The sequence below is a fragment of the Capsicum annuum genome, chromosome 4 (assembly GCF_002878395.1).
Source record: "Capsicum annuum cultivar UCD-10X-F1 chromosome 4, UCD10Xv1.1, whole genome shotgun sequence".
Lineage (NCBI taxonomy): Eukaryota > Viridiplantae > Streptophyta > Magnoliopsida > Solanales > Solanaceae > Capsicum > Capsicum annuum.
In genome coordinates this window covers 149,331,794-149,342,983 of record NC_061114.1, presented here as the reverse complement: position 1 = coordinate 149,342,983, position 11,190 = coordinate 149,331,794, and the positions used below count along the sequence as shown (strand labels likewise).

At 32.7% G+C, this 11,190-nt stretch overlaps 1 pseudogene; it reads left to right on the top strand.

The window, feature by feature from the left end:
- Nucleotides 1-5,876: 5,876 nt before the first annotated feature.
- On the top strand, nt 5,877-10,456 carry LOC124897993 (annotated as a pseudogene).
- Nucleotides 10,457-11,190: the final 734 nt, after the last annotated feature.

The following is an 11,190-nucleotide window of genomic DNA, read 5'->3' as shown; positions in this document are numbered from 1 at the left end:
AGAAGGATTTATAAATGATCTTGTAAAGGCCTTATTGGTTATGTAATGAGTTAAATGGTGCCCTTGGTGGTTTGATTGTTTAAAAAGGGGTTAGAGTCCTTGACATGAAATTGAATTATGTATGAACTAAAGTGTGATGTAAGAGTGCTAATGAATGGTTTGATAAAGGTCTCAATGACCATAATTTTGCTTAAATGTTATTTGAAAATAATGCATTGGCTTGTTAAAGTTATTGATTGATATATGGTTCATGAAGGCTTTGTGGTCATGTATGATGTTGAATTGCATCCTTGATGGCTTGAAATGGTTTAATGGGTTAGAGTATCCAAATGTGAATAGTGTAATGTGAATACATGGACAATGGGTTAAAGTCTCAAAGTCAACTAGTAATGAATGCAATGGCTTGTGGTTAAAGTCCATATGCACAATGAAATAGCTTGTGGTTAGCGTCCACTTGCATGATGAAATGGCTTGGGGTTGGAGTCCACATGCATAATAAGATGGCTTGAGGTTATAGTACTCTTGCTTGATATAACCTAAGAAATGGAAGGTTAAAGTCATCCACTTCATGGTTGTGTTTGAGTTCTTTGAAATTCATGCTAAGGCCTTGTTATCATTTGAATCTTGATGTATCCATGTGTATTTAGATGCCTATGTGTATAAATATGGTGGCTTATGATGGTTTGACTTAGTATTGAATAATGACATTATTTTATCCTTACCCTTGAGTTACATGCTAGCGCTCCAACTGCTAACCGTCTCCAGACACCATGTCCCCTACAAGATAAGGGCTGGAGCATCTTCTTTTCTTCCTGCACAGTGATCAAGTGTTTGGGCGATTCGAGTATTGACATTGAAGTGGTGATTTCCATTTTTTGGAAGACACATATTTCATGGTCTTCTTAGCTTATGTCATAGACTTGTTTTTGATTTAGTTTTGGCTATTATTGGGGGCCTGTTCTGACATATTACTGACTTCAGATTTATAGAGGCTTGTGGATGATTGGGGACTTGGGTAGATTTGATGTTGAATATTGATATTAATGAATGGCTAGACTTTCTTAATTTATGAATGTTAGTTTTGTTTTAGCTATCTTAATATGTGTTCAGAGTTTATCAGACGATTATGGATTGATATGATGGTTAGGTGGGGTTAATGGGGTGATCTTCTGTCCTTGTTTGGCTTGAGATGCCCATACGAAAAGGACTGATTTTGGGTCATGTCAGAGGATGCAGTCCATTGTAGGGATTTTTCAAGTTCTTCACTCAGAGGACCAGTTCCCTCTAAAACTCTTCATTCTTCTGGAGTGTAGACCTAAGATTCTTTTGGGAGTCCTTTAGTTTTTCTTCAATAATAAACTAAAACTTTGATGCTTCTTTCTTTTCTTTACTCTCCAAAGCATCTACTTTCTCCAGTTGACTCACCAAGCTCAGGTTTTAAAATTTGAGCTTAGCAACCTGTTGCTCAGTTTCAGATATCTAGAGAGTCAAGCCTATCAATTCCAACTCCCGATCTTCTATCTTTTCTTCTAGAGAATTATTAATCTCTTTATTGGAAGCACTATTAGCTTTCTCCCGTTGATTAACTAAGCTTAATTTTCATAGTTTAGCTTTTCAACTAGTTCCTCAATTTTAGATATCTGGAGGGTTAGAGCTATCAACTCAAGCTCTTGACTTTCTACCATTTCTACCAGATCTTTTTTTCTGTTAGTCATTTCACCTAAGAAATCAATCAACACATTGGCAAGCTGTTTTATTTTTCTAGAAGAGTAATTCTCTAAGTTTTCTTTAATGTTAGAAAATGTCACCTTATTTTCTTCTTCATCTTTAGTATTTTCCAAAATAGCAAATAAGGAATCAAAGGTCACTTTCTTATCCTTCACTGCCAGCATGGAAATATTTTCCTACTACCTATCTTTCTCAAATTCACTAAAGGAATCTCCCCACATTGCTAGGGGCTGCCTTACTGCATAATCAACTGCAATCTTTGTTCTTAATTTTACAAGGTCCTGGTCCCTGTTCTTTCCTTTATCACCACGTGTCTTGAGATATTCCTGATAGTATAAATTTTGTATTGGATAATCCTTAGTGAAGTGCTAAGGACTTCCACATTTGTGACAAACCTCTACATTTTCTCATTTTTTACTGCTACTTCTAATTCTTTGAAACTGGCCACTTTTTTTCATAGCTCTCACAATTCTTTTTTCCAAATAGGCAACATTAGTGTCTGATTTTAGTGCCCTCATTGCTAGAGGATTTTCCCTCTTTCCTTCCTTCTTATTCTATTCTTGCTACTTTTTCAGTTTATGAGTATTTAAGTTTATAATAAGCTCATCCTTAGTGAGAGTTTTTAGGTTCTTTGCCTTAGTAATAGCATGTACTTTTCTTACCCAGGATTTTAGCAGAACCCCAAGAATCTTTCTCATTTGTTTATATAGTGGAATGACTTCTCCTAGGCAGTGTAACTCATTTGTTATGAAAGTGAATTTTTCATGCATTTCTTGTAATGTCTCTCCTTTTTTCATGGTGAAGGTTTCACTGGGAAGTCAGCATGCCAACTTTGGAATCCTTCACATCTATAGTTCCCTCATGAGCAATTTTCAAGCAGTCCTAGATTTCTTTAGCATTTTCACATGCAAAAATTCCATTGTATTCATCAGGCCCTATACCAAAAACTAACAATTTTTTGTCCTTGTAATTCTTTTCAACTTTCTTTCTATCTTCACCATTAAACTCCCTCCTGCTTTTGACAACCATTTTTTTTACTTCTCCTTCTTTGACTTCTCTAATAGGAACATGAGGACCATCAAGGATTATATCCATTAGCTTATTGTCCTTAGCCATAATGAAGTCAAACATCCTTGTTTTCCACCATCCATAGTACTGTCTATTGAATCTAGGTGGTCTAGTGGTTGATTGTTCTTCTTCTAGGTTAGGCAGAGCAGCCATGCTAACCAAGACACTCTAGGTGTAAACCTTTTAGAGTGACCTTATACCAATTATTGGAACCCTTGGGGGTGCACGACATAGTGAGGGACCAGGTCCCTCAAAGTCAATCATATATAATGTAACACCAAGGTGGATGAAAAATAAAGGTTATGCAGGAAAGTAACAACACATATGATTTAAAATGGAAACCTTCTTGCTCAAGGGAGGAAAAACTGTATCTTGCCCTCACAAGCACCAATAAAATCCACTATAATCAATTCCTTAATTACAGACTCGATTTTAGCCAAACTTTAGGATCTTGTAATAACTCCACTACAAACTTATCTTGGAAACTATACCAAGTACCCTCTATACTGATTAACTCTAATCAGCAACAAGCTTAGGCAACTCCACCTAAGCACTTCTCTAAAAAAAAAATAACACTACTCTTACAACATGAATAGTTTGATTATAAATCATCGCTCAAGAATACTCATTCATTCTTTAAGCATACTACAAAGATAAGAAAATGATCAATGCTTGAGCAATCTTGAAGTGGAGTTTTTGATTCCTCTCTTTACTCTTTAGATTTTTGCAAAAATTCATTGATGAAGAATTTTTTTGTTTTATTATATAGCTGGGTGATTATTAGGGATAAAATCTCATTGGACTAGGTGTTCTATTCAATAAGCAACACCTGCAATTTTGTTACACAAAAGGATAAAATTGTGCAGACACACGTGCTAGCTATATTGTACCATACACATCAAGAGACCTGTTCTCTTACAGTTAGTTGTTCCTCATCAAAACTATATATAATATCCACCCATGTGGTTGATGATGTATGGTGGTTTGATACTTTGGATTAAAGCTTTTATAGTGAGTTACTTAGTCCTAACACTTTAAGGGCCTTTATAATAGGTACAAGAATGAGAAAACACCATTAGAGTGAAGTTGACAATTCAGCTGCTAGCTATGGAGCTGCAAATATTTTGATTTGATGTTAATAAAAAGATTTGTTGTTCTTTTAAATTGTATAACATTTCTACCATACAATGCGGTTTTTATGCTGAGAAAAAAGGCACCATGTTGAAGCAAAACAATTCAAATATTTAGTCATTTAATTATTTTTCTAATATTTAGTACATTCTACTTATAAGTTTTTGGGAAAACCTACACGACTTGACAATATCACTCCACACTAAGAGTATCTTTGGGTCGTTTAGGCTAAAAAGTATAGCATTATAAAAATATTACTTTATGTTATCTATTTCAGTACTTGGCATTATTGGTTGTTATTGTGATAATTTTTCTTTCTTTTATTTGTTTGTTGAAAAGATATCAAGTTTGTTAATATTTTAATTCTCTAATCTGCCTAATGACATGCTTTAACTTACTGTATATAATGGCTATGTATCTTTCTCTATGAGATTTATGTAGAAGAGCTAAATAATTTACTAGGTGATTCCGACAAGTATATCACTCTTGGAAGTACCATATTTCACATGATCTTGCTAGAATGTGTGATATGATCTAGTGTGGCAACTTCTACTCTTTATGTTTTTCTTTCAACAATGAATGGGCCAAGGAATTAACTGTGGTTAGAGATTGAAATAGTACAGGTATTTGGTAAATCGTCAAAGGTATGGTAATTTTGAATCAATGGCTCCAAAATGCAAAGTCTTCCTGTGTTAGCCCTTGTGGAACTAATTGGCCATCACCATCCATTTTAATATTAGATATATTTGATTGGTTGAAAATGGATAAAAAATGACAAACTTTAAATAGGGAGAGAAGTTACAGGATATCTTTTTATGGGAGAAAAATACAGCGGTACAAGTAGATATTACGTCGGCATGAATTGTTTGACGTTTATTTATTTAGAGTCTCATAGACAATTCCATGCACAAGCATGAATTAGTTTATTGGTGAAAGGACAATAATTGAATGTTATTTTAACCTTTAATGGGAAATTTGAAACATAATTTTTTTATATGGATAGGAAAAAAGAAAATAGAAAGGAAATTATAATATGGGGAATCAAATTTTCACCAGTCGAGTTCAAATTATGTGAATATAATTTTTTTTTGTAAAGGCCATTTTCTTGCCACTTTTTAATGAGTTGAAGTTTTGTTATATAATATTTTTAGATAATAAAATTAGAGTAAAAAATCATAATTGAAATATGAAAAATATTACAACAATCATTTTATTGATTTCAATATGTGAATGTTACAGTCTCTATGAATCCTCTGATTCGTCTTTTCAAAATAAATTCAAGAATTTTGAGCTTGATCATGAATGTTGCTGAACTTGATGAGTTTGATCTTGACTTGTAATTGAATTAAGGACTTTTGAGCTTGTTCTTGAATTTTGTGATCTTGATCTTGAATCTTGATGAACTGAATCTTGAATGCTTGATTTGTAGAGAAATCTGTGGCTTTTGATCCATGAGCGCTCTTTTGCTTCTTGTTAGAATTGTTCCTCCTTATTCTGAATTCTGAGACCCCTATTTATAGTTGTGAAAAGAAAAGAGTCATGGTGAATATGAGCTTTTTATGACCAATCAGATTTAAGTAATATGTCAACATTTGATTGACCTTTGATTTCACTACGCATGTTGCATCTTTTTGACATATAGTGTTATCTTATTGGCTCAATTACTTGATTAGGTGTGCCATATCATTCGTAAATCATTTTGATCTTGAATTATCCTTAAGTTTATATATATTGTTGAATATAATTAAACTAATAAAAGTATGTTCTTTCTATCGCTTAAATTTGTTGTACTCAAATTTCTAATTAAACTTAAACTGCTTAATTTTCAAAAAGAAAAAAGTGATACACAAATTGGGATAGAAAGAGTCTATCATTTAGCTAGGATTGATGTGGTTGATTTGAAACTTAAATGACTTCTTGAAATTAGGTAGAAATTAAGGTACGAAGGAATGAAAGTCTTGGATAAAAGACTTCACAGTGAGTTTTCATGTTCTTTAAATAAACTTTGTATCTTAAAATTTTGATGTTAATTTTTCAAAGTTTTGCACTTAATATAAGTCATGATCTGAGGTGGATTTATACACCTCAGCATTGTTATCCGGGCCTATTTAACCTCATTTTGAGGACTTTTTGTGTTCTTAATGTATTATTGATGGTAAGGTTGAGCCTAAAAGTTTTAAAATACTTTATTATAATGTTTCAGGTGTGTTACAAACAATTTTAAAATCAATTTAGTCACTTAGAATTTAGACGATAAAACTAGTGTTACTAGCTTGAGCTATATGTTGTTCTAGTTGATCTCGATGAATTCTAGTGTGTGTAATGAGTTCCTAAGGATATTATTGTGTCATTGTGTGTGGAATAATTTTTTTATGGTATTTAAGGTTCAATTGAAGAAAGTCAAGATACAAAACACTAAGTTAAAGATCAAAAGGACAAAACTAGTTCTTAGCTTGAGTTACTAGTTCATCGTCTTGAATTGTATGTTGTTTTGAGATCTATTTTTTAGTGTTTGATTCTATAGGATTCTTGGTGAGTTTATAATAATGATATATTTATAATAAAAATATTTAAATCAATTGGAAACAGTACCACAAGGCTTGAAATAGATGGACAAAAGCATGGGACAAGACTTGACCGAAAAATGGATGTTTTGGAGTCATTCGCATGACACGGACCTTGGACACCATGTTATGGTCCATTCCACATTATTGGGGGAATCATAAATGAAAAATTACAGTGTTTAACCATGATAAGTACGTTCCATGGACCCTAGGCACCGCTATAAGGGGTGTGGCATGGACCTAAGTTCAAATCGGCAGCTTGTATCCTCCTATAAATAGGACCCTTAAACATTATGTTACATACCTTGGACGACCTTGAAACTTTGAAGGATGATAGATAATGATTAAATTATGGTTTTATTCCTTTACCTTGGTTTGTTTATGGATTTTAACATGTATTCTATCATTCCAATTATGGTTATGTCCATGAGTTGTTGAACTCCCTTTTCCGGGGTTAAGACCAAGAACATGATTACTCTTGTTATGAATTGATTTGTTTTTGATAGTTTATTATATTTAGTCATTTATTTATCCTTTTTATAACTATTTTAAAGATTCATGACCCTTATAATACATCTATTGTCATCTTGTGAGTTCGAAAGGAAGAACAAGGGGATAGAACATGGGCTAAATAGAATAAGATTGTAATCTTCTACAGAATGAAGTTATAATTTGCATTTAGGATAGAAATATGCCTATGTTCCATATTTGGTTCACTTACGAGATGAAAGATGAATGAATTTAACTTAATTCTCACATCCCTATTCAATGATTTAGTTGTGAGTCTAAGTTAGATTGGTGATGAGAGTCTCAAAAGATCATAATCATAATATCAGCCCCGTAAATAAATAACCAAGATAAGTAATATAACCAATGAATTTCAAAAGCATAGTATGATTGTTCGCAGAGCATTAACCTTGGATTTCTCCCCATTGATTGTCCAATACCTTTAAATTATTGTATTGTTAAGTTTACTTTAACTATTGCGATTTCATTTCCTTTTTTTTGGGAAATAAATTATGTTCAAGTAAGCAAATATGTCATGGTTCAAGGACTCTATCTATCACGTATAGAATTTAAGGGCGTGGTGGCCTAACCATCGAGGTGAAGTCGGGACCTAAAAGATCGAATATAACAATATATAGACAAGTAAATCCCTTATGGGTTCCAAGGTATTCCTTTAATTTAATTATTAAGAGTTAAGGGATTTATCATTCAAAGGGAAGTATACTACTCAAGAATTTTCTATTTTATTTGTTGGAATTGAATTTGAATAAAGAATTAATAGAAGACGGAATCACTGAAATCTTGTTTCGTCTTCACTAGAAACTTGAGTAAGGAGTTGACCCTTTTATTTTGGGATTTTCTAGAGTTTTAAAATGAGAACTCATTTCCTTATTTGGTAGACCTACTTGAGCCGGATGAAAGGAAACTTTCACATCCGATTTTGAAGGAGGGGGGGGGGGGGGAGATCCTATAAAATCCTATCCCAATTTTTCTTTTGCTAGGCCCATAACTAAAAAGCCCACTTTTTTACGATTACGAGGTTTATTCAAATATGAAATCCAATCTTGGAAATACAACATCCCACTTTTTTTTACTACCCAGGGTTTTGATACATTTCGCAATCGAGAAATCTCTACTGGTGTAGGTGCTATCCTAGAACAATTAGCTAATCTAGATTTACGAATTATTATAGAGAATTCGTTGGTGGAATGAGAAGAATTGGGGGAAGGAGGGCACACAGGGAATGAATGGGAAGATCCAAAAGTTGGAAGAAGGAAGGACCTTTTCGTTAGATGCGTGAAATTGGCTAAGAATTTCATTCGAACAAATATAGGGCCAGAATGGATGGTTTTGTGTCTATTACCAGTTCTTTCTCCTGAGTTGAGATGGGGGTAAACTAATGAGCTCAGTTATTAATGAACTCTATAGAAGAGTTATCTATCGAAACAATACCCTTACCGATCTATTAACAACAAGTAGATCTACGCTAGAAGAATTAGTAATGTGTCAGGAGAAATTAGTACAAGAAGCCGTGGATACACTTCTTGATAATGAAATTCAGGGACAACCAAGGAGGGATGGTTATAATAAAGTTTACGAGTCATTTTCTGATGTAATTGAATGCAAAGAGGGAAGATTTTGTGAGACTCTGCTTGGAAAACGAGTTGATTATTCAGGATATTCTGTCATTGTTGTGGGTCCTTCACTTTCATTACATCGATGTAGATTTCCTCGTGAAATAGCAATAGAACTTTTTCAAACATTTGTAATTTGTGGTCTAATTAGACAATATCTTGCTTCGAACATAGTAGTTACTAAGAGTAAACTTTGAGAAAAAGAGCCGATTGTATGGGAAATCCTTCAAGAAGTTATGTAGGGACATATTGTATTGCTGAATAGAGCACCCACTCTGCATAGATTAGGTATACAGGCATTCCAGCCCGTCTTAGTGGAGGGGCACACTATTTGTTTGTAGCTATTAGTTTGCAAGGGATTTAATGCCAATTTTGGTGGAGATCAAATAGCTATTCATGTACCTTTATCCTTGAAATTTCTGAGAGGTCAACCAGGGTACGGATGCTTTATTTATGACCAGGTAGAGATGAATACTATATAGTAGCGGCAGGAAATTCTTTAGCCTTTAATCAGGATATTTAGGAAGAATAAGTTGTTCCAGCTCGATACTATCGAGAATTCTTGACTATTGCATGGGAACAGGTTCATCTTCAAAGTATTTTTCCGACTTCACACCAATGAAATCACAATAGCTAATCTTGAATTGAATAGTTGCTAACACAAGTCACTGTGGGATCAATACTTGACTTGTAAAAGGTCACTTTACTACTTGGTGAGACCACGTACACTTGGTGTGCGCTTGGGCGCAACAATGCACAAAAAATATTTTCTCTATTTATTTATATTTATTATCTTTTAATATTTTCACACACGTACAATGGACGTATTCTAAACTACTATGTCTTAAAAGTGGTTTGAAGAAAAATTCTTTTGTCCTTTCTTGATATATCAAAAGTGACAAGAATAAATAAAAATTCAATTAGAAAATAATGACAAATTAAAATAAACGGAGGAAGTAGTGTGCATTCGATCCATGCTAAGCCCCGTCCCAAAATAACATTGAAGATTAAATATATTGTTATTTTATTCGTTTTTCTTGCTTGTTATGACATTAACGTATCAAAAGATTAATTTATCATTTTAGACAAATTCCAAAAAATAAGGACTTCTCAAAAAATTAAATTAAAGAAAGACTTTTTTTGAAGCCTTATTTTAGATTATTTTTTAACCTTCAAACAAATACTCCCTCCATTCAAAAAAGAATGACTTACTTTGAATTGACATAAAATTTAAGAAAACAAACAAGACTTTTGAATCACGTGGCCTTAAATTAAAGTTGTGTCAAATGTATCAAAATGCCCTTTAATCTGGTGATCCTAAGTATGCTATGTGAAAAGTTGAAATTAAAGTATCGCCAAAAAAGGAAAGAGATCATTCTTTTTTAAACGGATTAAAAAGGAAAGTCATTCTTTTTTAAATGAAGAGAGTACATGACATAAAATATCTTTTTTCATTTGTTGAATTTAATTTAGATTTTAGCAAAAAAAGTCAACACAACCTGCCTATAAAACAAATTTAATTTTAATATTGTTAACAACTCATAAAGATGAAAACAAATTAAATTAGGTAACAATATCTAAAATAAACAAAGGCCAGTTTATCTTGTAAAAATTTTAAGGCTTACTTGTTGAATAATTAAATAATATAAGTTGTTAATTCGATAGCTTTTATTTCTTGTGCAGAATTCATTTTTAATTAAACATAGAGTATTCTCAATCAGTTTTTTTTACTGGGGCAAGGAAAAGGGGAAACAGAGACGTCATTTTTACAAGGGAAAGGGGAAACAGAGACGAAATGGGAAACAGAGACGGAGAGGGAATTGAGGAGAATTAAATTAACACTAAAGGTGAAAGTTCATGAATCCAGTTAAAAATCAACTAAGCTACTAATTTTTCTTTTTTAAAAATTTGTTTAACCTCTCCGTTGGAGATCCCACCTTTATTGCTCCCTTGATGAATCAAATCCAAAAACTTAAATTGAAGCTGCTTATCTTCTGATCATCTTCCTCTTGCCTCCGATCATTTTCTATTGTGACATGTTTTGTTTATTCTCTTTTTTTAGTTTTAACTATAATTTTAGTTTTTTCACGTTCCTTAAGAAAAAATAATAATACAATGTATATTTTACTAAGTTATCTGTCACGATTTCAAATCAAACTATGATAACACCTACTATAACCCCCAATAGGTACATCAACTTTCATCTCAATATACAATAAGTACTAAGCTAATGAACAATAATAAAAGAGAAAAATAGGAATAACAGGCCACTATATATACATAAAGATATAAAATATACAAAATAGGTCCACAAGAAATAGAGAAAGATAAGATAGCTTTACCAAAGAGTTTATTAATTCAAAGTAAATAGAGTAATTTTTTTTTTTTGGTTGAGAGGACTTGCATAAATAAATAAAGCAGTAGCAAAAGGTTAAAAAATAAGTAGAACTTAGTCTGGTTGTACAATGAATGAGTTCGGGCTATACCGATAGTCAGCGCTATTAGTTCTGACAGTTCTAGAGTAACTAGTTCTATTGATGTCTGTCCAAAGTTGATCC